We start from the raw sequence: 24,198 nt of genomic DNA, 5'->3' as shown, positions 1-24,198 counted from the left end.
AGAAGACTAAAAGCTTACAGCACCTGGTATTCCCAAGCAGTCTCCCATCCAAGTACTAACCAGGCCCAACCCTGCTTGGCTTCCGAGATCAGACGAGGTCGGGCATGTTCAGGGTGGTGTGGCCGTAAGCAACAATGTCTGTGACAAATGTGCATTATATCGGTACTGGAATCATACGGTTCCTCTATGTAACCAGATAATTGCCGAGTAGGCTAACTTGTAGTGGGCACATCTTCATCCCTGATGTGATTATTATCTGTAGTTGAAACTGAGACTCTCAGATCACTTTGTGGCTGCCAACAAAGCAGCAGCAGCTGAAGATGACCAACGTCCTCATGTGTCACAGGGTGATCAGACGTTGCAACAAAAGACATGCAGGTGGTAGAGAGAAGAGAAAAAGCTTACAGCACCTGGTATTCCCAAGCGGTCTCCCATCCAAGTACTAACCAGGCCCAACCCTGCTTGGCTTCCGAGATCAGACGAGGTCGGGCATGTTCAGGGTGGTGTGGCCGTAAGCAACAATGTCTGTGACAAATGTGCATTATATCGGTACTGGAATCATACGGTTCCTCTATGTAACCAGATAATTGCCGAGTAGGCTAACTTGTAGTGGGCACATCTTCATCCCTGATGTGATTATTATCTGTAGTTGAAACTGAGACTCTCAGATCACTTTGTGGCTGCCAACAAAGCAGCAGCAGCTGAAGATGACCAACGTCCTCATGTGTCACAGGGTGATCAGACGTTGCAACAAAAGACATGCAGGTGGTAGAGAGAAGAGAAAAAGCTTACAGCACCTGGTATTCCCAAGTAGTCTCCCATCCAAGTACTAAACAGGCCCAACCCTGCTTGGCTTCCGAGATCAGACGAGGTCGGGCATGTTCAGGGTGGTGTGGCCGTAAGCAACAATGTCTGTCACAAATGTGCATTATATAGGTACTGGAATCATACGGTTACACTATGTAACCAGATAATTGCCGAGAAAGGCTGATGCGTATTGGGCACATCTTCTTCCCTGTCGTGATTATTCTCTCCAGCGGAAACTGAGACTCTCAGATCACTTCGTGTCTGCCAACAAAGCAGCAGCAGCTGAAGATGACCAACTTCCTCATGTGTCACAGGGTGATCAGACGTTGCAACAAAAGACATGCAGGTGGTAGAGAGAAGAGAAAAAGCTTACAGCACCTGGTATTCCAAAGTAGTCTCCCATCGAAGTACTAACCAGGCCCAACCCTGCTTGGCTTCCGAGATCAGACGAGGTCGGGCATATTCAGGGTGGTGTGGCCGTAAGCAACAATATCTGTGAACAATGTGCATTATATAGGTACTGGAATCATACGGTTACTCTATGTAACCAGATAATTGCCGAGAAAGGCTGATATGTAGTGGGCACATCTTCTTCCCTGCCGTGATTATTTTCTCCAGCGGAAACTGAGACTCTCAGATCACTTCTTGTCTGCCAACAAAGCAGCAGCAGCTGAAGATGACCAACTTCCTCATGTGTCAAAGGGTGATCAGACGTTGCAACAAAAGACATGCAGGTGGTAGAGAGAAGAGAAAAAGCTTACAGCACCTGGTATTCCCAAGCGGTCTTCCATCCAAGTACTAACCAGGCCCAACCCTGCTTGGCTTCCGAGATCAGACGAGGTCGGGTATTTTCAGGGTGGTGTATCCGTAAGCAACAATGCCTGTGACAAATGTGCATTATGTAGGTACTGGAATCATACAGTTCCTCTATGTAACCAGATAATTGCCGAGAAAGAATGATATGTAGTGGGCACATCTTCTTCCCTGTCGTGATTATTCTCTCCAGCGGAAACTGAGACTCTCAGATCACTTCGTGTCTGCCAACAAAGCAGCAGCAGCTGAAGATGACCAACTTCCTCATGTGTCACAGGGTGATCAGACGTTGCAACAAAAGACATGCAGGTGGTAGAGAGAAGAGAAAAAGCTTACAGCACCTGGTATTCCCAAGCGGTCTCCCATCCAAGTACTAACCAGGCCCAACCCTGCTTGGCTTCCGAGATCAGACGAGGTCGGGCATGTTCAGGGTGGTGTGGCCGTAAGCAACAATGGCTGTGACAAATGTGCATTATATCGGTACTGGAATCATACAGTTCCTCTATGTAACCAGATTATTGCCGAGAAAGGCTAACTTGTAGTGGGCACATCTTCTTCCCTGTCGTGATTATTATCTGCAGTTGAAACTGAGAATCTCAGATCACTTCGTGTCTGCCAACATAGCAGCAGCTGAAGATGACCAACTTCCTCATGTGTCACATGGTGATCAGACGTTGCAACAAAAGACATGCAGGTGGTAGAGAGAAGAGAAAAAGCTTCCAGCACCTGGTATTCATAAGCAGTCTCCCATCCAAGTACTAACCAGGTCCAACCCTGCTTGGGTTCCGAGATCAGACGAGGTTGGGCATGTTCAGGGTGGTGTGGCCGTAAGCAACAATATCTGTGAACAATGTGCATTATATAGGTACTGGAATCATACGGTTACACTATGTAACCAGATAATTGCCGAGAAAGGCTAACTTGTAGTGGGCACATCTTCTTCCCTGACGTGATTATTATCTGCAATTGAAACTTAGAATCTCAGATCACTTCGTGTCTGCCAACAAAGCAGCAGCAGCTGAAGATGACCAACTTCCTCATGTGTAACAGGGTGATCAGACGTTGCAACAAAAGACATGCAGGTGGTAGAGAGAAGAGAAAAAGCTTACAGCACCTGGTATTCCCAAGCAGTCTCCCATCCAAGTACTAACCAGGCCCAACCCTGCTTGGCTTCCGAGATCAGATGAGGTTGGGCATGTTCAGGGTGGTGTGGCCGTAAGCAACAATGTCTGTGACAAATGTGCATTATATCGGTACTGGAATCATACAGTTCCTCTATGTAATCAGATGATTGCCGAGAAAGGCTAACTTGTAGTGGGCACATCTTCTTCCCTGTCGTGATTATTATCTGCAGTTGAAATTGAGAATCTCAGATCACTTCGTGTCTGCCAACAAAGCAGCAGCAGCTGAAGATGACCAACTTCCTCATGTGTCACAGTGTGATCAGACGTTGCAACAAAAGACATGCATGTGGTAGAGAGAAGAGAAAAAGCTTACAGCACCTGGTATTCCCAAGCGGTCTCCCATCCAAGTACTAACCAGGCCCAACCTTGCTTGGCTTCCGAGATCAGACGAGGTCGGGCAAATTCAGGGTGGTGTGGCTGTAAGCAACAACGTCTGTCACAAATGTGCATTATATAGGTACTGGAATCATACGGTTACTCTATGTAACCAGATAATTGCCGAGAAAGGCTGATATGTAGTGGGCACATCTTCATCCCTGATGTGATTATTACCTGCAGCTGAAACTGAGACTCTCAGATCACTTCGTGTCTGCCAACAAAGCAGCAGCAGCTGAAGATGACCAACTTCCTCATGTGTCACAGGGTGATCAGACGTTGCAACAAAAGACATGCAGGTGGTAGAGAGAAGAGAAAAAGCTTACAGCACGTGGTATTCCCAAGCAGTCTCCCATCCAAGTACTAACCAGGCCCAACCTTGCTTGGCTTCCGAGATCAGACGAGGTCGGGCAAATTCAGGGTGGTGTGGCTGTAAGCAACAATGTCTGTGACAAATGTGCATTATATCGGTACTGGAATCATACAGTTCCTCTATGTAATCAGATAATTGCCGAGAAAGGCTAACTTGTAGTGGGCACATCTTCTTCCCTGACGTGATTATTACCTGCAGTTGAAACTTAGAATCTCAGATCACTTCGTGTCTGCCAACAAAGCAGCAGCAGCTGAAGATGACCAACGTCCTCATGTGTCACAGGGTGATCAGACGTTGCAACAAAAGACATGCAGGTGGTAGAGAGAAGAGAAAAAGCTTACAGCACCTGGTATTCCCAAGCAGTCTCCCATCCAAGTACTAAACAGGCCCAACCCTGCTTGGCTTCCGAGATCAGACGAGGTCGGGCATGTTCAGGGTGGTGTGGCCGTAAGCAACAATGTCTGTCACAAATGTGCATTATATAGGTACTGGAATCATACGGTTACACTATGTAACCAGATAATTGCCGAGAAAGGCTGATGCGTATTGGGCACATCTTCTTCCCTGTCGTGATTATTCTCTCCAGCGGAAACTGAGACTCTCAGATCACTTCGTGTCTGCCAACAAAGCAGCAGCAGCTGAAGATGACCAACTTCCTCATGTGTCAAAGGGTGATCAGACGTTGCAACAAAAGACATGCAGGTGCTAGAGAGAAGAGAAAAAGCTTACAGCACTTGGTATTCCTAAGTAGTCTCCCATCCAAGTACTAACCAGGCCCAACCCTGCTTGGCTTCCGAGATCAGACGAGGTTGGGCATGTTCAGGGTGGTGTGGCCTTAAGCAACAATATCTGTGAACAATGTGCATTATATAGGTACTGGAATCATACAGTTCCTCTATGTAATCAGATAATTGCAGAGAAAGGCTAACTTGTAGTGGGCACATCTTCATCCTTCATGTGATTACTACCTGTAGTTGAAACTGAGACTCTCAGATCACTTCGTGTCTGCCAACAAAGCAGCAGCAGCTGAAGATGACCAACTTCCTCATGTGTCACAGGGTCATCAAACGTTGCAACAAAAGACATGCAGGTGCTAGAGAGAAGAGAAAAAGCTTACAGCACCTGGTATTCCCAAGCGGTCTCCCATCCAAGTACTAACCAGGCACAACCCATCTTGGCTTCCGAGATCAGACGAGGTCGGGCATATTCAGGGTGGTGTGGCCGTAAGCAACAATATCTGTGAACAATGTGCCTTATATAGGTACTGGAATCATACGGTTACTCTATGTAACCAGATAATTGCCGAGAAAGGCTGATATGTAGTGGGCACATCTTCTTCCCTGTCGTGATTATTCTCTCCATCTGAAACTGAGACTCTCAGATCACTTCGTGTCTGCCAACAAAGCAGCAGCAGCTGAAGATGACCAACGTCCTCATGTGTCACAGGGTGATCAGACGTTGCAACAAAAGACATGCAGGTGGTAGAGAGAAGAGAAAAAGCTTACAGCAACTGGTATTCCCAAGCGGTCTTCCATCCAAGTACTAACCAGGCCCAACCCTGCTTGGCTTCCGAGATCAGACGAGGTCGGGCATGTTCAGGGTGGTGTGGCCGTAAGCAACAATGTCAGTGACAAATGTGCATTATATCGGTACTGGAATCATACGGTTCCTCTATGTAACCAGATAATTGCCGAGTAGGCTAACTTGTAGTGGGCACATCTTCTTCCCTGACGTGATTATTATCTGCAGTTGAAACTTAGAATCTCAGATCACTTCGTGTCTGCCAAAAAAGCAGCAGCAGCTGAAGATGACCAACTTCCTCATGTGTCACAGGGTGATCAGACGTTGCAACAAAAGACATGCAGGTGGTAGAGAGAAGAGAAAAAGCTTACAGCACCTGGTATTCCCAAGTAGTCTCCCATCCAAGTACTAACCAGGCCCAACCCTGCTTGGCTTCTGAGATCAGACGAGGTTGGGCATGTTCAGGGTGGTGTGGCCGTAAGCAACAATATCTGTGAACAATGTGCATTATATAGGTACTGGAATCATAGAATTCCTCTATGTAACCAGATAATTGCCGAGAAAGGCTGATATGTAGTGGGCACATCTTCATCCCTGATGTGATTATTACCTGCAGTTGAAACTGAGACTCTCAGATCACTTTGTGTCTGCCAACAAAGCAGCAGCAGCTGAAGATGACCAACTTCCTCATGTTTCACAGGGTGATCAGACGTTGCAACAAAAGACATGTAGGTGGTAGAGAGAAGAGAAAAAGCTAACAGCACCTGGTATTCCCAAGTAGTCTCCCACCCAAGTACTAACCAGGCCCAACCCTGCTTGGCTTCCGAGATCAGACGAGGTAGGGTATATTCAGGGTGGTGTGGCCGTAAGCAACAATGTCTGTGACAAATGTGCATTATATAGGTACTGGAATCATACGGTTACACTATGTAACCAGATAATTGCCAAGAAAGGCTGATATGTAGTGGGCACATCTTCATCCCTGATGTGATTATTACCTGCAGTTGAAACTTAGAATCTCAGATCACTTCGTGTCTGCCAACAAAGCAGCAGCAGCTGAAGATGACCAACTTCCTCATGTGTCACAGGGTGATCAGACGTTGCAACAAAAGACATGTAGGTGGTAGAGAGAAGAGAAAAAGCTTACAACAGCTGGTATTCCCAAGAAGTCTCCCATCCAAGTAATAACCAGGCCCAACCCTGCTTGGCTTCCGAGATCAGACGAGGTTGGGCATGTTCAGGGTGGTGTGGCCGTAAGCAACAATATCTGTGAACAATGTGCATTATATAGGTACTGGAATCATACGGTTCCTCTATGTAACCAGATAATTGCCGAGAAAGGCTGATATGTAGTGGGGATATCTTCATCCTTCATGTGATTACTACCTGTAGTTGAAACTGAGACTCTCAGATCACTTCGTGTCTGCCAACAAAGCAGCAGCAGCTGAAGATGACCAACTTCCTCATGTGTCACAGGGTCATCAAACGTTGCAACAAAAGACATGCAGGTGCTAGAGAGAAGAGAAAAAGCTTACAGCACCTGGTATTCCCAAGCGGTCTCCCATCCAAGTACTAACCAGGCCCAACCCTGCTTGGCTTCCGAGATCAGATGAGGTTGGGCATGTTCAGGGTGGTGTGGCCGTAAGCAACAATGTCTGTGACAAATGTGCATTATATCGGTACTGGAATCATACAGTTCCTCTATGTAATCAGATGATTGCCGAGAAAGGCTAACTTGTAGTGGGCACATCTTCTTCCCTGACGTGATTATTATCTGCAGTTGAAACTTAGAATCTCAGATCACTTCGTGTCTGCCAACAAAGCAGCAGCAGCTGAAGATGACCAACTTCCTCATGTGTCACAGGGTGATCAGACGTTGCAACAAAAGACATGTAGGTGGTAGAGAGAAGAGAAAAAGCTTACAGCAGCTGGTATTCCCAAGAAGTCTCCCATCCAAGTAATAACCAGGCCCAACCCTGCTTGGCTTCCGAGATCAGACGAGGTTGGGTATGTTCAGGGCGGTGTGGCCGTAAGCAACAATATCTGTGAACAATGTGCATTATATAGGTACTGGAATCATACAGTTCCTCTATGTAACCAGATAATTGCCGAGAAAGGCTGATATGTAGTGGGCATATCTTCATCCTTGATGTGATTACTACCTGTAGTTGAAACTGAGACTCTCAGATCACTTCGTGTCTGCCAACAAAGCAGCAGCAGCTGAAGATGACCAACTTCCTCATGTGTCACAGGGTGATCAGACGTTGCAACAAAAAACATGCAGGGGGTAGTGAGAAGAGAAAAAGCTTACAGCACCTGGTATTCCCAAGCAGTCTCCCATCCAAGTACTAACCAGGCCCAACCCTGCTTGGCTTCTGAGATCGGGCATATTCAGGGTGGTGTGGCCGTAAGCAACAATATCTGTGAACAATGTGCATTATATAGGTACTGGAATCATAGGGTTCCTCTATGTAACCAGATAATTGCCGAGAAAGGCTAACTTGTAGTGGGCACATCTTCTTCCCTGACGTGATTATTATCTGCAGTTGAAACTTAGAATCTCAGATCACTTCGTGTCTGCCAACAAAGCAGCAGCAGCTGAAGATGACCAACTTCCTCATGTGTCACAGGGTCATCAAACGTTGCAACAAAAGACATGCAGGTGCTAGAGAGAAGAGAAAAAGCTTACAGCACCTGGTATTCCCAAGTAGTCTCTCATCCAAGTACTAACCAGGCCCAACGCTGCTTGGCTTCCGAGATCGGGCATATTCAGGGTGGTGTGGCCGTAAGCAACAATATCTGTGAACAATGTGCATTATATAGGTACTGGAATCATAGGGTTCCTCTATGTAACCAGATAATTGCCGAGAAAGGCTAACTTGTAGTGGGCACATCTTCTTCCCTGACGTGATTATTATCTGCAGTTGAAACTTAGAATCTCAGATCACTTCGTGTCTGCCAACAAAGCAATAGCAGCTGAAGATGACCAACTTCCTCATGTGTCACAGGGTGATCAGACGTTGCAACAAAAGACATGCAGGTGGTAGAGAGAAGAGAAAAAGCTTACAGCACCTGGTATTCCCAAGCGGTCTCCCAACCAAGTAATAACCAGGCCCAACCCTGCTTGGCTTCCGAGATCAGACGAGGTTGGGCATGTTCAGGGTGGTGTGGCCGTAAGCAACAATGTCTGTGACAAATGTGCATTATATCGGTACTGGAATCATACAGTTCCTCTATGTAATCAGATAATTGCCGAGAAAGGCTAACTTGTAGTGGGCACATCTTCTTCCCTGTCGTGATTATTATCTGCAGTTGAAACTTAGAATCTCAGATCACTTCGTGTCTGCCAACAAAGCAGCAGCTGAAGATGACCAACTTCCTCATGTGTCACAGGGTGATCAGACGTTGCAACAAAAGACATGCAGGTGCTAGAGAGAAGAGAAAAAGCTTACAGCACCTGGTATCCCCAAGCAGTCTCCCATCCAAGTACTAACCAGGCCCAACCCTGCTTGGCTTCCGAGATCAGACGAGGTCGGGTATTTTCAGGGTGGTGTGTCCGTAAGCAACAATGCCTGTGACAAATGTGCATTATATCGGTACTGGAATCATACAGTTCCTCTATGTAATCAGATAATTGCCGAGAAAGGCTAACTTGTAGTGGGCACATCTTCTTCCCTGTCGTGATTATTATCTGCAGTTAAAACTTAGAATCTCAGATCACTTCGTGTCTGCCAACAAAGCAGCAGCTGAAGATGACCAACTTCCTCATGTGTCACAGGGTGATCAGACGTTGCAACAAAAGACATGCAGGTGCTAGAGAGAAGAGAAAAAGCTTACAGCACCTGGTATTCCCAAGCAGTCTCCCATCCAAGTACTAACCAGGCCCAACCCTGCTTGGCTTCCGAGATCAGACGAGGTCGGGCATATTCAGGGTGGTGTGGCCGTAAGCAACAATATCTGTGAACAATGTGCATTATATAGGTACTGGAATCATACGGTTCCTCTATGTAACCTGATAATTGCCGAGAAAGGCTAACTTGTAGTGGGCACATCTTCTTCCCTGACGTGATTATTACCTGCAGTTGAAAGTGAAACTCTCAGATCACTTCGTGTCTGCCAACAAAGCAGCAGCAGCTGAAGATGACCAACTTCCTCATGTGTCACAGGGTGATCAGACGTTGCAACAAAAGACATGTAGGTGGTAGAGAGAAGAAAAAAAGCTTACAGCACCTGGTATTCCCAAGCAGTCTCCCATCCAAGTACTAACCAGGCCTAACCCTGCTTGGCTTCCGAGATCAGACGAGGTCAGGTATGTTCAGGGTGGTTTGGCCGTAAGCAACAATGTCTGTGAACAATGTGCATTATATAGGTACTGGAATCATACAGTTCCTCTATGTAAGCAGATAATTACCGAGAAAGGCTGATATGTAGTGGGCACATCTTCTTACCTGTCGTGATTATTCTCTCCAGCGGAAACTGAGACTCTCAGATCACTTCGTGTCTGCCAACATAGCAGCAGCAGCTGAAGATGACCAACTTACTCATGTGTCACAGGGTGATCAGACGTTGCAACAAAAGACATGCATGTGGTAGAGAGAAGAGAAAAAGCTTACAGCACCTGGTATTCCCAAGTAGTCTCCCATCCAAGTACTAACCAGGCCCAACCCTGCTTGGCTTCCGAGATCAGACGAGGTCGGGTATTTTCAGGGTGGTGTGGCTGTAAGCAACAATGTCTGTGACAAATGTGCATTATATCGGTACTGGAATCATACAGTTCCTCTATGTAACCAGATAATTGCCGAGAAAGGCTGATGCGTATTGGGCACATCTTCTTCCCTGTCGTGATTATACTCTCCAGCGGAAACTGAGACTCTCAGATCACTTTGTGTCTGCCAACATAGCAGCAGCAGCTGAAGATGACCAACTTCCTCATGTGTCACAGGGTGATCAGACGTTGCAACAAAAGACATGCAGGTGCTAGAGAGAAGAGAAAAAGCTTACAGCACCTGGTATTCCCAAGTAGTCTCCCATCCAAGTACTAACCAGGCCCAACCCTGCTTGGCTTCCGAGATCAGACGAGGTCGGGTATTTTCAGGGTGGTGTGGCTGTAAGCAACAATGTCTGTGACAAATGTGCATTATATAGGTACTGGAATCATACAGTTCCTCGATGTAACCAGATAATTGCAGAGAAAGGCTGATGCGTATTGGGCACATCTTCTTCCCTGTCGTGATTATTCTCTCCAGTGGAAACTGAGACTCTCAGATCACTTCGTGTCTGCCAACAAAGCAGCAGCAGCTGAAGATGACCAACTTCCTCATGTGTCACAGGGTGATCAGACGTTGCAACAAAAGACATGCAGGTGCTAGAGAGAAGAGAAAAAGCTTACAGCACCTGGTATTCCCAAGTAGTCTCCCACCCAAGTACTAACCAGGGCCAACCCTGCTTGGCTTCCGAGATCAGACGAGGTCGGGCATGTTTAGGGTGGTTTGGCCGTAAGCGACAATGTCTATCACAAATGTGCATTATATAGGTACTGGAATCATACGGTTACTCTATGTAACCAGATAATTGCCGAGAAAGGCTGATGCGTATTGGGCACATCTTCTTCCCTGTCGTGATTATACTCTCCAGCGGAAACTGAGACTCTCAGATCACTTCGTGTCTGCCAACATAGCAGCAGCAGCTGAAGATGACCAACTTACTCATGTGTCACAGGGTGATCAGACGTTGCAACAAAAGACATGCAGGTGCTAGAGAGAAGAGAAAAAGCTTACAGCACCTGGTATTCCCAAGTAGTCTCCCATCCAAGTACTAACCAGGCCCAACCCTGCTTGGCTTCCGAGATCAGACGAGGTCGGGTATTTTCAGGGTGGTGTGGCTGTAAGCAACAATGTCTGTGACAAATGTGCATTATATAGGTACTGGAATCATACAGTTCCTCGATGTAACCAGATAATTGCAGAGAAAGGCTGATGCGTATTGGGCACATCTTCTTCCCTGTCGTGATTATTCTCTCCAGTGGAAACTGAGACTCTCAGATCACTTCGTGTCTGCCAACAAAGCAGCAGCAGCTGAAGATGACCAACTTCCTCATGTGTCACAGGGTGATCAGACGTTGCAACAAAAGACATGCAGGTGCTAGAGAGAAGAGAAAAAGCTTACAGCACCTGGTATTCCCAAGTAGTCTCCCACCCAAGTACTAACCAGGGCCAACCCTGCTTGGCTTCCGAGATCAGACGAGGTCGGGCATGTTTAGGGTGGTTTGGCCGTAAGCGACAATGTCTATCACAAATGTGCATTATATAGGTACTGGAATCATACGGTTACTCTATGTAACCAGATAATTGCCAAGAAAGGCTGATATGTAGTGGGCATATCTTCATCCCTGATGTGATTATTACCTGCAGTTGAAACTGAGACTCTCAGATCACTTCGTGTCTGCCAACAAAGCAGCAGCAGCTGAAGATGACCAACTTCCTCATGTGTCACAGGGTGATCAGACGTTGCAACAAAAGACATGCAGGTGGTAGAGAGAAGAGAAAAAGCTTACAGCACCTGGTATTCCCAAGCAGTCTCCCATCCAAGTACTAACCAGGCCCAACCCTGCTTGGCTTCTGAGATCAGACGAGGTCGGGCATGTTCAGGGTGGTGTGGCCGTAAGCAACAATGTCTGTGACAAATGTGCATTATATCGGTACTGGAATCATACAGTTCCTCTATGTAATCAGATAATTGCAGAGAAAGGCTAACTTGTAGTGGGCACATCTTCTTCCCTGACGTGATTATTATCTGCAGTTGAAACTTAGAATCTCAGATCACTTCGTGTCTGCCAACAAAGCAGCAGCAGCTGAAGATGACCAACTTCCTCATGTGTCACAGGGTGATCAGACGTTGCAACAAAAGACATGCATGTGGTAGAGAGAAGAGAAAAAGCTTACAGCACCTGGTATTCCCAAGTAGTCTCCCATCCAAGTACTAACCAGGCCCAACCCTGCTTGGCTTCCGAGATCAGACGAGGTTGGGCATATTCAGGGTGGTGTGGCCGTAAGCAACAATATCTGTAACAAATGTGCATTATATAGGTACTGGAATCATACAGTTCCTCTATGTAACCAGATAATTGCCGAGAAAGGCTAACTTGTAGTGGGCACATCTTCATCCCTGATGTGATTATTATCTGTAGTTGAAACTGAGACTCTCAGATCACTTTGTGTCTGCCAACAATCCAGCAGCAGCTGAAGATGACCAACTTCCTCATGTGTCACAGGGTGATCAGACGTTGCAACAAAAGACATGTAGGTGGTAGAGAGAAGAAAAAAAGCTTACAGCACCTGGTATTCCCAAGTAGTCTCCCATCCAAGTACTAACCAGGCCCAACCCTGCTTGGCTTCCGAGATCAGACGAGGTCGGGTATGTTCAGGGTGGTGTGGCCGTAAGCAACAATATCTGTGAACAATGTGCATTATATAGGTACTGGAATCATATGGTTACTCTATGTAACCAGATAATTGCAGAGAAAGAATGATATGTAGTGGGCACATCTTCATCCCAGATGTGATTATTACCTGCAGTGGAAACTGAGACTCTCAGATCACTTCGTGTCTGCCAACAAAGCAGTAGCAGCTGAAGATGACCAACTTCCTCATGTGTCACAGGGTGATCAGACATTGCAACAAAAGACATGCATGTGGTAGAGAGAAGAGAAAAACCTTACAGCACCTGGTATTCCCAAGCGGTCTCCCATCCAAGTACTAACCAGGCCCAACCCTGCTTGGCTTCCGAGATCAGACGAGGTTGGGCATGTTCAGGGTGGTGTGGCCTTAAGCAACAATATCTGTGAACAATGTGCATTATATAGGTACTGGAATCATACGGTTCCTCTATGTAACCAGATAATTGCCGAGAAAGGCTGATATGTAGTGGGCATATCTTCATCCCTGATGTGATTATTACCTGCAGTTGAAACTGAGACTCTCAGATCACTTCGTGTCTGCCAACAAAGCAGCAGCAGCTGAAGATGACCAACTTCCTCATGTGTCACAGGGTGATCAGACGTTGCAACAAAAGACATGCAGGTGGTAGAGAGAAGAGAAAAAGCTTACAGCACCTGGTATTCCAAAGCAGTCAACCATCCAAGTACTAACCAGGCCCAACCCTGCTTGGCTTCGGAGATCAGACGAGGTCGGGGATATTCAGGGTGGTGTGGCCGTAAGCAACAATATCTGTGAACAATGTGCATTATATAGGTACTGGAATCATACGGTTACTCTATGTAACCAGATAATTGCAGAGAAAGGCTGATATGTAGTGGGCACATCTTCATCCCTGATGTGATTATTATCTGCAGTTGAAACTGAGACTCTCAGATCACTTCGTGTCTGCCAACAAAGCAGCAGCAGCTGAAGATGACCAACTTCCTCATGTGTCACAGGGTGATCAGACGTTGCAACAAAAGACATGTAGGTGGTAGAGAAAAAGCTTACAGCACCTGGTATTCCCAAGTAGTCTCCTATCCAAGTACTAACCAGGCCCAACCCTGCTTGGCTTCCGAGATCAGACGAGGTCGGGCATGTTCAGGGTGGTTTGGCCATAAGCGACAATGTCTGTGACAAATGTGCATTATATAGGTACTGGAATCATACAGTTCCTCTATGTAACCAGATAATTGCCGAGAAAGGCTGATATGTAGTGGGCATATCTTCATCCTTGATGTGATTACTACCTGTAGTTGAAACTGAGACTCTCAGATCACTTCGTGTCTGCCAACAAAGCAGCAGCAGCTGAAGATGACCAACTTCCTCATGTGTCACAGGGTGATCAGACGTTGCAACAAAAGACATGCAGGTGGTAGAGAGAAGAGAAAAAGCTTACAGCACCTGGTATTCCAAAGCAGTCTCCCATCCAAGTACTAACCAGGCCCAACCCTGCTTGGCTTCCGAGATCAGACGAGGTCGGGCATATTCAGGGTGGTGTGGCCGTAAGCAACAATATCTGTGAACAATGTGCATTATATAGGTACTGGAATCATACGGTTCCTCTATGTAACCAGATAATTGCCGAGAAAGGCTGATATGTAGTGGGCATATCTTCATCCTTGATGTGATTACTACCTGTAGTTGAAACTGAGACTCTCAGATCACTTCGTGTCTGCCAACAAAGCAGCAGCAGCTGAAGATGACCAACTTCCTCATGTGTCACAGGGTGATCAGACGTTGCAACAAAAAACATGCAGGGGGTAGTGAGAAGAGAAAAAGCTTACAGCACCTGGTATTCCCAAGCAGTCTCCCATCCAAGTACTAACCAGGCCCAATCCTGCTTGGCTTCCGAGATCAGATGAGGTTGGGTATTTTCAGGGTGGTGTGGCTGTAAGCAACAATGTCTGTGACAAATGTGCATTATATAGGTACTGGAATCATACAGTTCCTCGATGTAACCAGATAATTGCAGAGAAAGGCTGATGCGTATTGGGCAAATCTTCTTCCCTGTCGTGATTATTCTCTCCAGTGGAAACTGAGACTCTCAGATCACTTCGTGTCTGCCAACAAAGCAGCAGCAGCTGAAAATGACCAACTTCCTCATGTGTCACAGGGTCATCAAACGTTGCCACAAAAGACATGCAGGTGCTAGAGAGAAGAGAAAAAGCTTACAGCACCTGGTATTCCCAAGTAGTCTCTCATCCAAGTACTAACCAGGCCCAATCCTGCTTGGCTTCCGAGATCAGATGAGGTCAGGCATGTTCAGGGTGGTGTGGCCGTAAGCAACAATATCTGTGAACAATGTGCATTATATAGGTACTGGAATCATACAGTTCCTCTATGTAACCAGATAATTACCGAGAAAGGCTGATACGTAGTGGGCACATCTTCATCCCAGATGTGATTATTACCTGCAGTGGAAACTGAGACTCTCAGATCACTTCGTGTCTGCCAACAAAGCAGCAGCAGCTGAAGATGACCAACTTCCTCATGTGTCACAGGGTGATCAGACGTTGCAACAAAAGACATGCAGGTGGTAGAGAGAAGAGAAAAAGCTTACAGCACCTCGTATTCCCAAGCAGTCTCCCATCCAAGTACTAACCAGGGCTAAACCTGCTTGGCTTCCGAGATCAGACGAGGTCGGGCATGTTCAGGGTGGTGTGGCCGTAAGCAACAATATCTGTGACAAATGTGCATTATATAGGTACTGGAATCATACGGTTACTCTATGTAACCAGATAATTGCCGAGAAAGGCTGATGCGTATTGGGCACATCTTCTTCCCTGTCGTGATTATTCTCTCCAGCGGAAACTGAGACTCTCAGATCACTTCGTGTCTGCCAACAAAGCAGCAGCAGCTGAAGATGACCAACGTCCTCATGTGTCACAGGGTGATCAGACGTTGCAACAAAAGACATGCAGGTGGGAGAGAGAAGAGAAAAAGCTTACAGCACCTGGTATTCCCAAGCGGTCTCCCATCCAAGTACTAACAAGGCCCAACCCTGCTTGGCTTCTGAGATCAGACGAGGTCGGGCATGTTCAGGGTGGTGTGGCCGTAAGCAACAATGTCTGTCACAAATGTGCATTATATAGGTACTGGAATCATACGGTTACTCTATGTAACCAGATAATTGCCGAGAAAGGCTGATGCGTATTGGGCACATCTTCTTCCCTGTCGTGATTATTCTCTCCAGCGGAAACTGAGACTCTCAGATCACTTCGTGTCTGCCAACAAAGCAGCAGCAGCTGAAGATGACCAACGTCCTCATGTGTCACAGGGTGATCAGACGTTGCAACAAAAGACATGCAGGTGGGAGAGAGAAGAGAAAAAGCTTACAGCACCTGGTATTCCCAAGCAGTCTCCCATCCAAGTACTAACCAGGCCAAACCCTGCTTGGCTTCCGAGATCAGACGAGGTCGGGCATGTTCAGGGTGGTGTGGCTATAAGCAACAATATCTGTGACAAATGTGCATTATATAGGTACTGGAATCATACAGTTCCTCTATGTAACCAGATAATTGCCGAGAAATGCTAACTTGTAGTGGGCACATCTTCATCCCTGATGTGATTATTCTCTCCATCTGAAACTGAGACTCTCAGATCACTTCGTGTCTGCCAACAAAGCAGTAGCTGCTGAAGATGACCAACTTCCTCATGTGTCACAGGGTGATCAGACGTTGCAACAAAAGACATGCAGGTGGTAGAGAGAAGAGAAAAAGCTTACAGCAGCTGGTATTCCCAAGTGGTCTCCCATCCAAGTAATAACCAGGCCCAACACTGCTTGGCTTCCGAGGTCAGACGAGGTTGGGCACATTCAGGGTGGTGTGGCCGTAAGCATCAACATCTGTGACAAATGTGCATTATATCGGTACTGGAATCATACAGTTCCTCTATGTAACCAGATAATTGCCGAGAAAGGCTAACTTGTAGTGGGCACATCTTCATCCCTGATGTGATTATTATCTGTAGTTGAAACTGAGACTCTCAGATCACTTTGTGTCTGCCAACAATCCAGCAGCAGCTGAAGATGACCAACTTCCTCATGTGTCACAGGGTGATCAGACGTTGCAACAAAAGACATGCAGGTGGTAGAGAGAAGAGAAAAACCTTACAGCACCTGGTATTCCCAAGCGGTCTCCCATCCAAGTACTAACCAGGCCCAAACCTGCTTGGCTTCCGAGATCAGACGAGGTCGGGTATGTTCAGGATGGTTTGGCCGTAAGCAACAATATCTGTGAACAATGTGCATTATATCGGTACTGGAATCATACAGTTCCTCTATGTAACCAGATAATTGCCGAGAAAGGCTAACTTGTAGTGGGCACATCTTCATCCCTGATGTGATTATTATCTGTAGTTGAAACTGAGACTCTCAGATCACTTCGTGTCTGCCAACAAAGCAGAAGCAGCTGAAAATGACCAACTTCCTCATGTGTCACAGGGTGATCAGACGTTGCAACAAAAGACATGCATGTGGTAGAGAGAAGAGAAAAAGCTTACAGCACCTGGTATTCCCAAGCGGTCTCCCATCCAAGTACTAACAAGGCCCAACCCTGCTTGGCTTCCGAGATCAGACGAGGTCGGGTATGTTCAGGGTGGTGTGTCCGTAAGCAACAATGTCTGTAACAAATGTGCATTATATAGGTACTGGAATCATACGGTTCCTCTATGTAACCAGATAATTGCCGAGAAATGCTAACTTGTAGTGGGCACATCTTCATCCCTGATGTGACTATTATCTGCAGTTGAAACTGAGACTCTCAGATCACTTCGTGTCTGCCAACAAAGCAGCAGCAGCTGAAAATGACCAACTTCCTCATGTGTCACAGGGTGATCAGACGTTGCAACAAAAGACATGCATGTGGTAGAGAGAAGAGAAAAAGCTTACAGCACCTCGTATTCCCAAGCAGTCTCCCATCCAAGTACTAAACAGGCCCAACCCTGCTTGGCTTCCGAGATCAGACGAGGTCGGGTATGTTCAGGGTGGTGTGGTCGTAAGCAACAATGTCTGTGACAAATGTGCATTATATAGGCACTGGAATCATACAGTTCCTCTATGTAACCAGATAATTGCAGAGAAAGAATGATATGTAGTGGGCACATCTTAATCCCTGATGTGATTATTACCTGCAGTTGAAACTGAGACTCTCAGATCACTTTGTGTCTGCCAACAAAGCAGCAGCAGCTGAAGATGACCAACTTCCTCATATGTCACAGGGTGATCAGACGTTGCAACAAAAGACATGCAGGTGGTAGAGAGAAGAGAAATAGCTTACAGCACCTGGTATTCCCAAGCGGTCTCCCATCCAAGTACTAACCAGGCCCAACCCTGCTTGGCTTCCAAGATCAGACGAGGTGGGGTATATTCAGGGTGGTGTGGCCGTAAGCAACAATGTCTGTAACAAATGTGCATTATATAGGTACTGGAATCATACAGTTCCTCTATGTAACCAGATAATTGCCGAGAAAGGCTGATATGTAATGGGCACATCTTCTTCCCTGTCGTGATTATTCTCTCCAGCGGAAACTGAGACTCTCAGATCCCTTCGTGTCTGCCAACAAAGCAGCAGAAGCTGAAGATGACCAACTTCCTCATGTGTCACAGGGTGATCAGACATTGCAACAAAAGACATGCAGGTGGTAGAGAGAAGAGAAATAGCTTACAGCACCTGGTATTCCCAAGCGGTCTCCCATCCAAGTACTAACCAGGCCCAACCCTGCTTGGCTTCCGAGATCAGACGAGGTCGGGCATGTTCAGGGTGGTGTGGCCGTAAGCAACAATGTCTGTGACAAATGTGCATTATATAGATACTGGAATCATACGGTTACACTATGTAACCAGATAATTGCCGAGAAAGGCTGATATGTAGTGGGCACATCTTCATCCCTGATGTGATTATTACCTTCAGTTGAAACTGAGACTCTCAGATCACTTCGTGTCTGCCAACAAAGCAGCAGCAGCTGAAGATGACCAACTTCCTCATGTGTCACAGGGTGATCAGACGTTGCAACAAAAGACATGCAGGTGGTAGAGAGAAGAGAAAAAGCTTACAGCACCTGGTATTCCAAAGCAGTCAACCATCCAAGTACTAACCAGGCCCAACCCTGCTTGGCTTCGGAGATCAGACGAGGTCGGGGATATTCAGGGTGGTGTGGCCGTAAGCAACAATATCTGTGAACAATGTGCATTATATAGGTACTGGAATCATACGGTTACTCTATGTAACCAGATAATTGCAGAGAAAGGCTGATATGTAGTGGGCACATCTTCATCCCTGATGTGATTATTATCTGCAGTTGAAACTGAGACTCTCAGATCACTTCGTGTCTGCCAACAAAGCAGCAGCAGCTGAAGATGACCAACTTCCTCATGTGTCACAGGGTGATCAGACGTTGCAACAAAAGACATGTAGGTGGTAGAGAAAAAGCTTACAGCACCTGGTATTCCCAAGTAGTCTCCTATCCAAGTACTAACCAGGCCCAACCCTGCTTGGCTTCCGAGATCAGACGAGGTCGGGCATGTTCAGGGTGGTGTGGCCGTAAGCAACAATATCTGTGAACAATGTGCATTATATAGGTACTGGAATCATACGGTTCCTCTATGTAACCAGATAATTGCCGAGAAAGGCTGATATGTAGTGGGCATATCTTCATCCTTGATGTGATTACTACCTGTAGTTGAAACTGAGACTCTCAGATCACTTCGTGTCTGCCAACAAAGCAGCAGCAGCTGAAGATGACCAACTTCCTCATGTGTCACAGGGTGATCAGACGTTGCAACAAAAGACATGCAGGTGGTAGAGAGAAGAGAAAAAGCTTACAGCACCTGGTATTCCAAAGCAGTCTCCCATCCAAGTACTAACCAGGCCCAACCCTGCTTGGCTTCCGAGATCAGACTAGGTCGGGCATATTCAGGGTGGTGTGGCCGTAAGCAACAATATCTGTGAACAATGTGCATTATATAGGTACTGGAATCATACGGTTCCTCTATGTAACCAGATAATTGCCGAGAAAGGCTGATATGTAGTGGGCATATCTTCATCCTTGATGTGATTACTACCTGTAGTTGAAACTGAGACTCTCAGATCACTTTGTGTCTGCCAACAATCCAGCAGCAGCTGAAGATGACCAACTTCCTCATGTGTCACAGGGTGATCAGACGTTGCAACAAAAGACATGCAGGTGGTAGAGAGAAGAGAAAAACCTTACAGCACCTGGTATTCCCAAGCGGTCTCCCATCCAAGTACTAACCAGGCCCAAACCTGCTTGGCTTCCGAGATCAGACGAGGTCGGGTATGTTCAGGATGGTTTGGCCGTAAGCAACAATATCTGTGAACAATGTGAATTATATCGGTACTGGAATCATACAGTTCCTCTATGTAACCAGATAATTGCCGAGAAAGGCTAACTTGTAGTGGGCACATCTTCATCCCTGATGTGATTATTATCTGTAGTTGAAACTGAGACTCTCAGATCACTTCGTGTCTGCCAACAAAGCAGAAGCAGCTGAAAATGACCAACTTCCTCATGTGTCACAGGGTGATCAGACGTTGCAACAAAAGACATGCATGTGGTAGAGAGAAGAGAAAAAGCTTACAGCACCTGGTATTCCCAAGCGGTCTCCCATCCAAGTACTAACAAGGCCCAACCCTGCTTGGCTTCCGAGATCAGACGAGGTCGGGTATGTTCAGGGTGGTGTGGTCGTAAGCAACAATGTCTGTGAACAATGTGCATTATATAGGTACTGGAATCATACGGTTCCTCTATGTAACCAGATAATTGCCGAGAAATGCTAACTTGTAGTGGGCACATCTTCATCCCTGATGTGATTATTACCTGCAGTTGAAACTGAGACTCTCAGATCACTTTGTGTCTGCCAACAAAGCAGCAGCAGCTGAAGATGACCAACTTCCTCATATGTCACAGGGTGATCAGACGTTGCAACAAAAGACATGCAGGTGGTAGAGAGAAGAGAAATAGCTTACAGCACCTGGTATTCCCAAGCGGTCTCCCATCCAAGTACTAACCAGGCCCAACCCTGCTTGGCTTCCAAGATCAGACGAGGTGGGGTATATTCAGGGTGGTGTGGCCGTAAGCAACAATGTCTGTAACAAATGTGCATTATATAGGTACTGGAATCATACAGTTCCTCTATGTAACCAGATAATTGCCGAGAAAGGCTGATATGTAATGGGCACATCTTCTTCCCTGTCGTGATTATTCTCTCCAGCGGAAACTGAGACTCTCAGATCCCTTCGTGTCTGCCAACAAAGCAGCAGAAGCTGAAGATGACCAACTTCCTCATGTGTCACAGGGTGATCAGACGTTGCAACAAAAGACATGCAGGTGGTAGAGAGAAGAGAAAAAGCTTACAGCACCTGGTATTCCCAAGCAGTCTCCCATCCAAGTACTAACCAGGCCCAACCATGCTTGGCTTCCGAGATCAGACGAGGTCGGGCATATTCAGGGTGGTGTGGCCGTAAGCAACAATATTGGTGAACAATGTGCATTATATAGGTACTGGAATCATACGGTTCCTCTATGTAACCAGATAATTGCCAAGAACGGCTGATATGTAGTGGGCATATCTTCATCCTTGATGTGATTACTACCTGTAGTTGAAACTGAGACTCTCAGATCACTTCGTGTCTGCCAACAAAGCAGCAGCAGCTGAAGATGACCAACTTCCTCATGTGTCACAGGGTGATCAGACGTTGCAACAAAAGACATGCAGGTGGTAGAGAGAAGAGAAAAAGCTTACAGCACCTCGTATTCCCAAGCAGTCTCCCATCCAAGTACTAACCAGGCCCAACCCTGCTTGGCTTCCGAGATCAGACGAGGTCGGGTATGTTCAGGGTGGTGTGGTCGTAAGCAACAATATCTGTGAACAATGTGCATTATATCGGTACTGGAATCATACGGTTCCTCTATGTAACCAGATAATTGCAGAGAAATGCTAACTTGTAGTGGGCACATCTTCATCCCTGATGTGATTATTATCTGTAGTTGAAACTGAGACTCTCAGATCACTTTGTGGCTGCCAACAAAGCAGCAGCAGCTGAAGATGACCAACTTCCTCATGTGTCACAGGGTGATCAGACGTTGCAACAAAAGACATGCAGGTGGTCGAGAGAAGAGAAAAAGCTTACAGCACCTGGTATTCCCAAGCGGTCTCCCATCCAAGTACTAACCAGGCCCAACCCTGCTTGGCTTCCGAGATCAGACGAGGTCGGGCATGTTCAGGGCGGTGTGGCCGTAAGAAACAATGTCTGTGACAAATGTGCATTATATAGGTACTGGAATCATACAGTTCCTCTATGTAACCAGATAATTACCGAGAAAGGCTGATATGTAGTGGGCACATCTTCATCCCAGATGTGATTATTACCTGCAGTGGAAACTGAGACTCTCAGATCACTTCGTGTCTGCCAACAAAGCAGCAGCAGCTGAAGATGACCAACTTCCTCATGTGTCACAGGGTGATCAGACGTTGCAACAAAAGACATGCAGGTGGTAGAGAGAAGAGAAAAAGCTTACAGCACCTGGTATTCCCAAGCAGTCTCCCATCCAAGTACTAACCAGGCCCAATCCTGCTTGGCTTCCGAGATCAGATGAGGTTGGGTATTTTCAGGGTGGTGTGGCTGTAAGCAACAATGTCTGTGACAAATGTGCATTATATAGGTACTGGAATCATACAGTTCCTCGATGTAACCAGATAATTGCAGAGAAAGGCTGATGCGTATTGGGCAAATCTTCTTCCCTGTCGTGATTATTCTCTCCAGTGGAAACTGAGACTCTCAGATCACTTCGTGTCTGCCAACAAAGCAGCAGCAGCTGAAGATGACCAACTTCCTCATGTGTCACAGGGTCATCAAACGTTGCCACAAAAGACATGCAGGTGCTAGAGAGAAGAGAAAAAGCTTACAGCACCTGGTATTCCCAAGTAGTCTCTCATCCAAGTACTAACCAGGCCCAATCCTGCTTGGCTTCCGAGATCAGATGAGGTTGGGTATTTTCAGGGTGGTGTGGCCGTAAGCAACAATATCTGTGAACAATGTGCATTATATAGGTACTGGAATCATAGGGTTCCTCTATGTAACCAGATAATTGCCGAGAAAGGCTAACTTGTAGTGGGCACATCTTTTTCCCTGACGTGATTATTATCTGCAGTTGAAACTTAGAATCTCAGATCACTTCGTGTCTGCCAACAAAGCAGCAGCAGCTGAAGATGACCAACTTCCTCATGTGTCACAGGGTGATCAGACGTTGCAAAAAAAGACATGCAGGTGGTAGAGAGAAGAGAAAAAGCTTACAGCACCTGGTATTCCCAAGTGGTCTCCCATCCAAGTAATAACCAGGCCCAACACTGCTTGGCTTCCGAGGTCAGACGAGGTTGGGCACATTCAGGGTGGTGTGGCCGTAAGCATCAACATCTGTGACAAATGTGCATTATATCGGTACTGGAATCATACAGTTCCTCTATGTAACCAGATAATTGCCGAGAAAGGCTAACTTGTAGTGGGCACATCTTCATCCCTGATGTGATTATTATCTGTAGTTGAAACTGAGACTCTCAGATCACTTTGTGTCTGCCAACAATCCAGCAGCAGCTGAAGATGACCAACTTCCTCATGTGTCACAGGGTGATCAGACGTTGCAACAAAAGACATGCAGGTGGTAGAGAGAAGAGAAAAACCTTACAGCACCTGGTATTCCCAAGCGGTCTCCCATCCAAGTACTAACCAGGCCCAAACCTGCTTGGCTTCCGAGATCAGACGAGGTCGGGTATGTTCAGGATGGTTTGGCCGTAAGCAACAATATCTGTGAACAATGTGCATTATATCGGTACTGGAATCATACAGTTCCTCTATGTAACCAGATAATTGCCGAGAAAGGCTAACTTGTAGTGGGCACATCTTCATCCCTGATGTGATTATTATCTGTAGTTGAAACTGAGACTCTCAGATCACTTCGTGTCTGCCAACAAAGCAGAAGCAGCTGAAAATGACCAACTTCCTCATGTGTCACAGGGTGATCAGACGTTGCAACAAAAGACATGCATGTGGTAGAGAGAAGAGAAAAAGCTTACAGCACCTGGTATTCCCAAGCGGTCTCCCATCCAAGTACTAACAAGGCCCAACCCTGCTTGGCTTCCGAGATCAGACGAGGTCGGGTATGTTCAGGGTGGTGTGTCCGTAAGCAACAATGTCTGTAACAAATGTGCATTATATAGGTACTGGAATCATACGGTTCCTCTATGTAACCAGATAATTGCCGAGAAATGCTAACTTGTAGTGGGCACATCTTCATCCCTGATGTGATTATTATCTGCAGTTGAAACTGAGACTCTCAGATCACTTCGTGTCTGCCAACAAAGCAGCAGCAGCTGAAAATGACCAACTTCCTCATGTGTCACAGGGTGATCAGACGTTGCAACAAAAGACATGCATGTGGTAGAGAGAAGAGAAAAAGCTTACAGCACCTCGTATTCCCAAGCAGTCTCCCATCCAAGTACTAAACAGGCCCAACCCTGCTTGGCTTCCGAGATCAGACGAGGTCGGGTATGTTCAGGGTGGTGTGGTCGTAAGCAACAATGTCTGTGACAAATGTGCATTATATAGGCACTGGAATCATACAGTTCCTCTAT

At 46.4% G+C, this 24,198-nt stretch overlaps 1 protein-coding gene, 35 non-coding genes and 28 pseudogenes across 36 annotated transcripts in view; all 64 read right to left on the bottom strand.

Moving 5' to 3' along the window:
* The window catches only part of LOC140292446 (NACHT, LRR and PYD domains-containing protein 3-like), a 405,682-nt gene that overhangs the window by 233,836 nt on the left and 147,648 nt on the right, over positions 1-24,198 (bottom strand). The window lies entirely within an intron of this gene.
* Positions 12-130, bottom strand: LOC140269873 (5S ribosomal RNA). Its single transcript, XR_011907671.1, has one exon. It is a non-coding gene; the product is annotated as a 5S ribosomal RNA (ribosomal RNA).
* Positions 399-517, bottom strand: LOC140297691 (5S ribosomal RNA). The gene has a single exon (XR_011913404.1). It is a non-coding gene; the product is annotated as a 5S ribosomal RNA (ribosomal RNA).
* On the bottom strand, positions 786-904 carry LOC140295122 (5S ribosomal RNA). The gene has a single exon (XR_011912840.1). It is a non-coding gene; the product is annotated as a 5S ribosomal RNA (ribosomal RNA).
* On the bottom strand, positions 1,174-1,292 carry LOC140297815 (5S ribosomal RNA). Its single transcript, XR_011913517.1, has one exon. It is a non-coding gene; the product is annotated as a 5S ribosomal RNA (ribosomal RNA).
* LOC140297690 (5S ribosomal RNA) lies at positions 1,562-1,680 on the bottom strand. The gene has a single exon (XR_011913403.1). It is a non-coding gene; the product is annotated as a 5S ribosomal RNA (ribosomal RNA).
* LOC140297679 (5S ribosomal RNA) lies at positions 1,950-2,068 on the bottom strand. The gene has a single exon (XR_011913393.1). It is a non-coding gene; the product is annotated as a 5S ribosomal RNA (ribosomal RNA).
* LOC140294368 (5S ribosomal RNA) lies at positions 2,335-2,453 on the bottom strand (annotated as a pseudogene).
* LOC140298137 (5S ribosomal RNA) lies at positions 2,723-2,841 on the bottom strand. Its single transcript, XR_011913811.1, has one exon. It is a non-coding gene; the product is annotated as a 5S ribosomal RNA (ribosomal RNA).
* On the bottom strand, positions 3,111-3,229 carry LOC140297334 (5S ribosomal RNA). Its single transcript, XR_011913077.1, has one exon. It is a non-coding gene; the product is annotated as a 5S ribosomal RNA (ribosomal RNA).
* LOC140316178 (5S ribosomal RNA) lies at positions 3,499-3,617 on the bottom strand (annotated as a pseudogene).
* LOC140296794 (5S ribosomal RNA) lies at positions 3,887-4,005 on the bottom strand. Its single transcript, XR_011912998.1, has one exon. It is a non-coding gene; the product is annotated as a 5S ribosomal RNA (ribosomal RNA).
* On the bottom strand, positions 4,275-4,393 carry LOC140291468 (5S ribosomal RNA; annotated as a pseudogene).
* LOC140305610 (5S ribosomal RNA) lies at positions 4,663-4,781 on the bottom strand (annotated as a pseudogene).
* On the bottom strand, positions 5,051-5,169 carry LOC140299114 (5S ribosomal RNA). The gene has a single exon (XR_011914694.1). It is a non-coding gene; the product is annotated as a 5S ribosomal RNA (ribosomal RNA).
* On the bottom strand, positions 5,438-5,556 carry LOC140304488 (5S ribosomal RNA; annotated as a pseudogene).
* Positions 5,826-5,944, bottom strand: LOC140300434 (5S ribosomal RNA; annotated as a pseudogene).
* On the bottom strand, positions 6,214-6,332 carry LOC140291930 (5S ribosomal RNA; annotated as a pseudogene).
* Positions 6,602-6,720, bottom strand: LOC140290130 (5S ribosomal RNA). Its single transcript, XR_011912323.1, has one exon. It is a non-coding gene; the product is annotated as a 5S ribosomal RNA (ribosomal RNA).
* On the bottom strand, positions 6,990-7,108 carry LOC140285668 (5S ribosomal RNA; annotated as a pseudogene).
* LOC140290244 (5S ribosomal RNA) lies at positions 7,378-7,486 on the bottom strand (annotated as a pseudogene).
* Positions 7,756-7,864, bottom strand: LOC140294672 (5S ribosomal RNA; annotated as a pseudogene).
* LOC140296996 (5S ribosomal RNA) lies at positions 8,134-8,252 on the bottom strand (annotated as a pseudogene).
* On the bottom strand, positions 8,519-8,637 carry LOC140299332 (5S ribosomal RNA; annotated as a pseudogene).
* LOC140311211 (5S ribosomal RNA) lies at positions 8,904-9,022 on the bottom strand. Its single transcript, XR_011916891.1, has one exon. It is a non-coding gene; the product is annotated as a 5S ribosomal RNA (ribosomal RNA).
* On the bottom strand, positions 9,292-9,410 carry LOC140298769 (5S ribosomal RNA). Its single transcript, XR_011914385.1, has one exon. It is a non-coding gene; the product is annotated as a 5S ribosomal RNA (ribosomal RNA).
* On the bottom strand, positions 9,680-9,798 carry LOC140298958 (5S ribosomal RNA). The gene has a single exon (XR_011914551.1). It is a non-coding gene; the product is annotated as a 5S ribosomal RNA (ribosomal RNA).
* LOC140298946 (5S ribosomal RNA) lies at positions 10,068-10,186 on the bottom strand. The gene has a single exon (XR_011914540.1). It is a non-coding gene; the product is annotated as a 5S ribosomal RNA (ribosomal RNA).
* LOC140301208 (5S ribosomal RNA) lies at positions 10,456-10,574 on the bottom strand (annotated as a pseudogene).
* LOC140298934 (5S ribosomal RNA) lies at positions 10,844-10,962 on the bottom strand. The gene has a single exon (XR_011914528.1). It is a non-coding gene; the product is annotated as a 5S ribosomal RNA (ribosomal RNA).
* LOC140301197 (5S ribosomal RNA) lies at positions 11,232-11,350 on the bottom strand (annotated as a pseudogene).
* On the bottom strand, positions 11,620-11,738 carry LOC140298310 (5S ribosomal RNA). The gene has a single exon (XR_011913969.1). It is a non-coding gene; the product is annotated as a 5S ribosomal RNA (ribosomal RNA).
* LOC140298409 (5S ribosomal RNA) lies at positions 12,008-12,126 on the bottom strand. The gene has a single exon (XR_011914059.1). It is a non-coding gene; the product is annotated as a 5S ribosomal RNA (ribosomal RNA).
* On the bottom strand, positions 12,396-12,514 carry LOC140299954 (5S ribosomal RNA). Its single transcript, XR_011914784.1, has one exon. It is a non-coding gene; the product is annotated as a 5S ribosomal RNA (ribosomal RNA).
* Positions 12,784-12,902, bottom strand: LOC140319245 (5S ribosomal RNA; annotated as a pseudogene).
* On the bottom strand, positions 13,172-13,290 carry LOC140317281 (5S ribosomal RNA; annotated as a pseudogene).
* On the bottom strand, positions 13,553-13,671 carry LOC140277935 (5S ribosomal RNA). Its single transcript, XR_011909169.1, has one exon. It is a non-coding gene; the product is annotated as a 5S ribosomal RNA (ribosomal RNA).
* On the bottom strand, positions 13,941-14,059 carry LOC140297426 (5S ribosomal RNA). The gene has a single exon (XR_011913162.1). It is a non-coding gene; the product is annotated as a 5S ribosomal RNA (ribosomal RNA).
* On the bottom strand, positions 14,329-14,447 carry LOC140298912 (5S ribosomal RNA). Its single transcript, XR_011914508.1, has one exon. It is a non-coding gene; the product is annotated as a 5S ribosomal RNA (ribosomal RNA).
* Positions 14,717-14,835, bottom strand: LOC140309619 (5S ribosomal RNA; annotated as a pseudogene).
* Positions 15,105-15,223, bottom strand: LOC140292637 (5S ribosomal RNA; annotated as a pseudogene).
* On the bottom strand, positions 15,493-15,611 carry LOC140299804 (5S ribosomal RNA; annotated as a pseudogene).
* On the bottom strand, positions 15,881-15,999 carry LOC140300103 (5S ribosomal RNA; annotated as a pseudogene).
* On the bottom strand, positions 16,269-16,387 carry LOC140291729 (5S ribosomal RNA; annotated as a pseudogene).
* On the bottom strand, positions 16,657-16,775 carry LOC140296529 (5S ribosomal RNA). The gene has a single exon (XR_011912972.1). It is a non-coding gene; the product is annotated as a 5S ribosomal RNA (ribosomal RNA).
* LOC140298686 (5S ribosomal RNA) lies at positions 17,045-17,163 on the bottom strand. The gene has a single exon (XR_011914309.1). It is a non-coding gene; the product is annotated as a 5S ribosomal RNA (ribosomal RNA).
* Positions 17,433-17,551, bottom strand: LOC140297118 (5S ribosomal RNA; annotated as a pseudogene).
* LOC140295204 (5S ribosomal RNA) lies at positions 17,821-17,939 on the bottom strand. Its single transcript, XR_011912848.1, has one exon. It is a non-coding gene; the product is annotated as a 5S ribosomal RNA (ribosomal RNA).
* LOC140297667 (5S ribosomal RNA) lies at positions 18,209-18,327 on the bottom strand. Its single transcript, XR_011913382.1, has one exon. It is a non-coding gene; the product is annotated as a 5S ribosomal RNA (ribosomal RNA).
* On the bottom strand, positions 18,597-18,715 carry LOC140317270 (5S ribosomal RNA; annotated as a pseudogene).
* LOC140300666 (5S ribosomal RNA) lies at positions 18,978-19,096 on the bottom strand. The gene has a single exon (XR_011914855.1). It is a non-coding gene; the product is annotated as a 5S ribosomal RNA (ribosomal RNA).
* On the bottom strand, positions 19,366-19,484 carry LOC140300209 (5S ribosomal RNA; annotated as a pseudogene).
* On the bottom strand, positions 19,754-19,872 carry LOC140296517 (5S ribosomal RNA). Its single transcript, XR_011912971.1, has one exon. It is a non-coding gene; the product is annotated as a 5S ribosomal RNA (ribosomal RNA).
* Positions 20,142-20,260, bottom strand: LOC140298237 (5S ribosomal RNA). The gene has a single exon (XR_011913902.1). It is a non-coding gene; the product is annotated as a 5S ribosomal RNA (ribosomal RNA).
* LOC140295193 (5S ribosomal RNA) lies at positions 20,530-20,648 on the bottom strand. The gene has a single exon (XR_011912847.1). It is a non-coding gene; the product is annotated as a 5S ribosomal RNA (ribosomal RNA).
* Positions 20,918-21,036, bottom strand: LOC140297952 (5S ribosomal RNA). Its single transcript, XR_011913641.1, has one exon. It is a non-coding gene; the product is annotated as a 5S ribosomal RNA (ribosomal RNA).
* LOC140299728 (5S ribosomal RNA) lies at positions 21,306-21,424 on the bottom strand (annotated as a pseudogene).
* Positions 21,694-21,812, bottom strand: LOC140316012 (5S ribosomal RNA). Its single transcript, XR_011917309.1, has one exon. It is a non-coding gene; the product is annotated as a 5S ribosomal RNA (ribosomal RNA).
* On the bottom strand, positions 22,082-22,200 carry LOC140298910 (5S ribosomal RNA). The gene has a single exon (XR_011914507.1). It is a non-coding gene; the product is annotated as a 5S ribosomal RNA (ribosomal RNA).
* LOC140307228 (5S ribosomal RNA) lies at positions 22,470-22,588 on the bottom strand (annotated as a pseudogene).
* On the bottom strand, positions 22,858-22,976 carry LOC140314784 (5S ribosomal RNA; annotated as a pseudogene).
* LOC140296505 (5S ribosomal RNA) lies at positions 23,246-23,364 on the bottom strand. Its single transcript, XR_011912970.1, has one exon. It is a non-coding gene; the product is annotated as a 5S ribosomal RNA (ribosomal RNA).
* LOC140298685 (5S ribosomal RNA) lies at positions 23,634-23,752 on the bottom strand. The gene has a single exon (XR_011914308.1). It is a non-coding gene; the product is annotated as a 5S ribosomal RNA (ribosomal RNA).
* Positions 24,022-24,140, bottom strand: LOC140297107 (5S ribosomal RNA; annotated as a pseudogene).

Source organism: Leuresthes tenuis, unplaced genomic scaffold (assembly GCF_036924035.1).
Source record: "Leuresthes tenuis unplaced genomic scaffold, fLeuTen1.0.hap1 SCAF_1, whole genome shotgun sequence".
Taxonomy (NCBI): Eukaryota; Metazoa; Chordata; class Actinopteri; order Atheriniformes; family Atherinopsidae; genus Leuresthes; species Leuresthes tenuis.
This window is presented reverse-complemented; position numbering and strand designations above follow the sequence as displayed.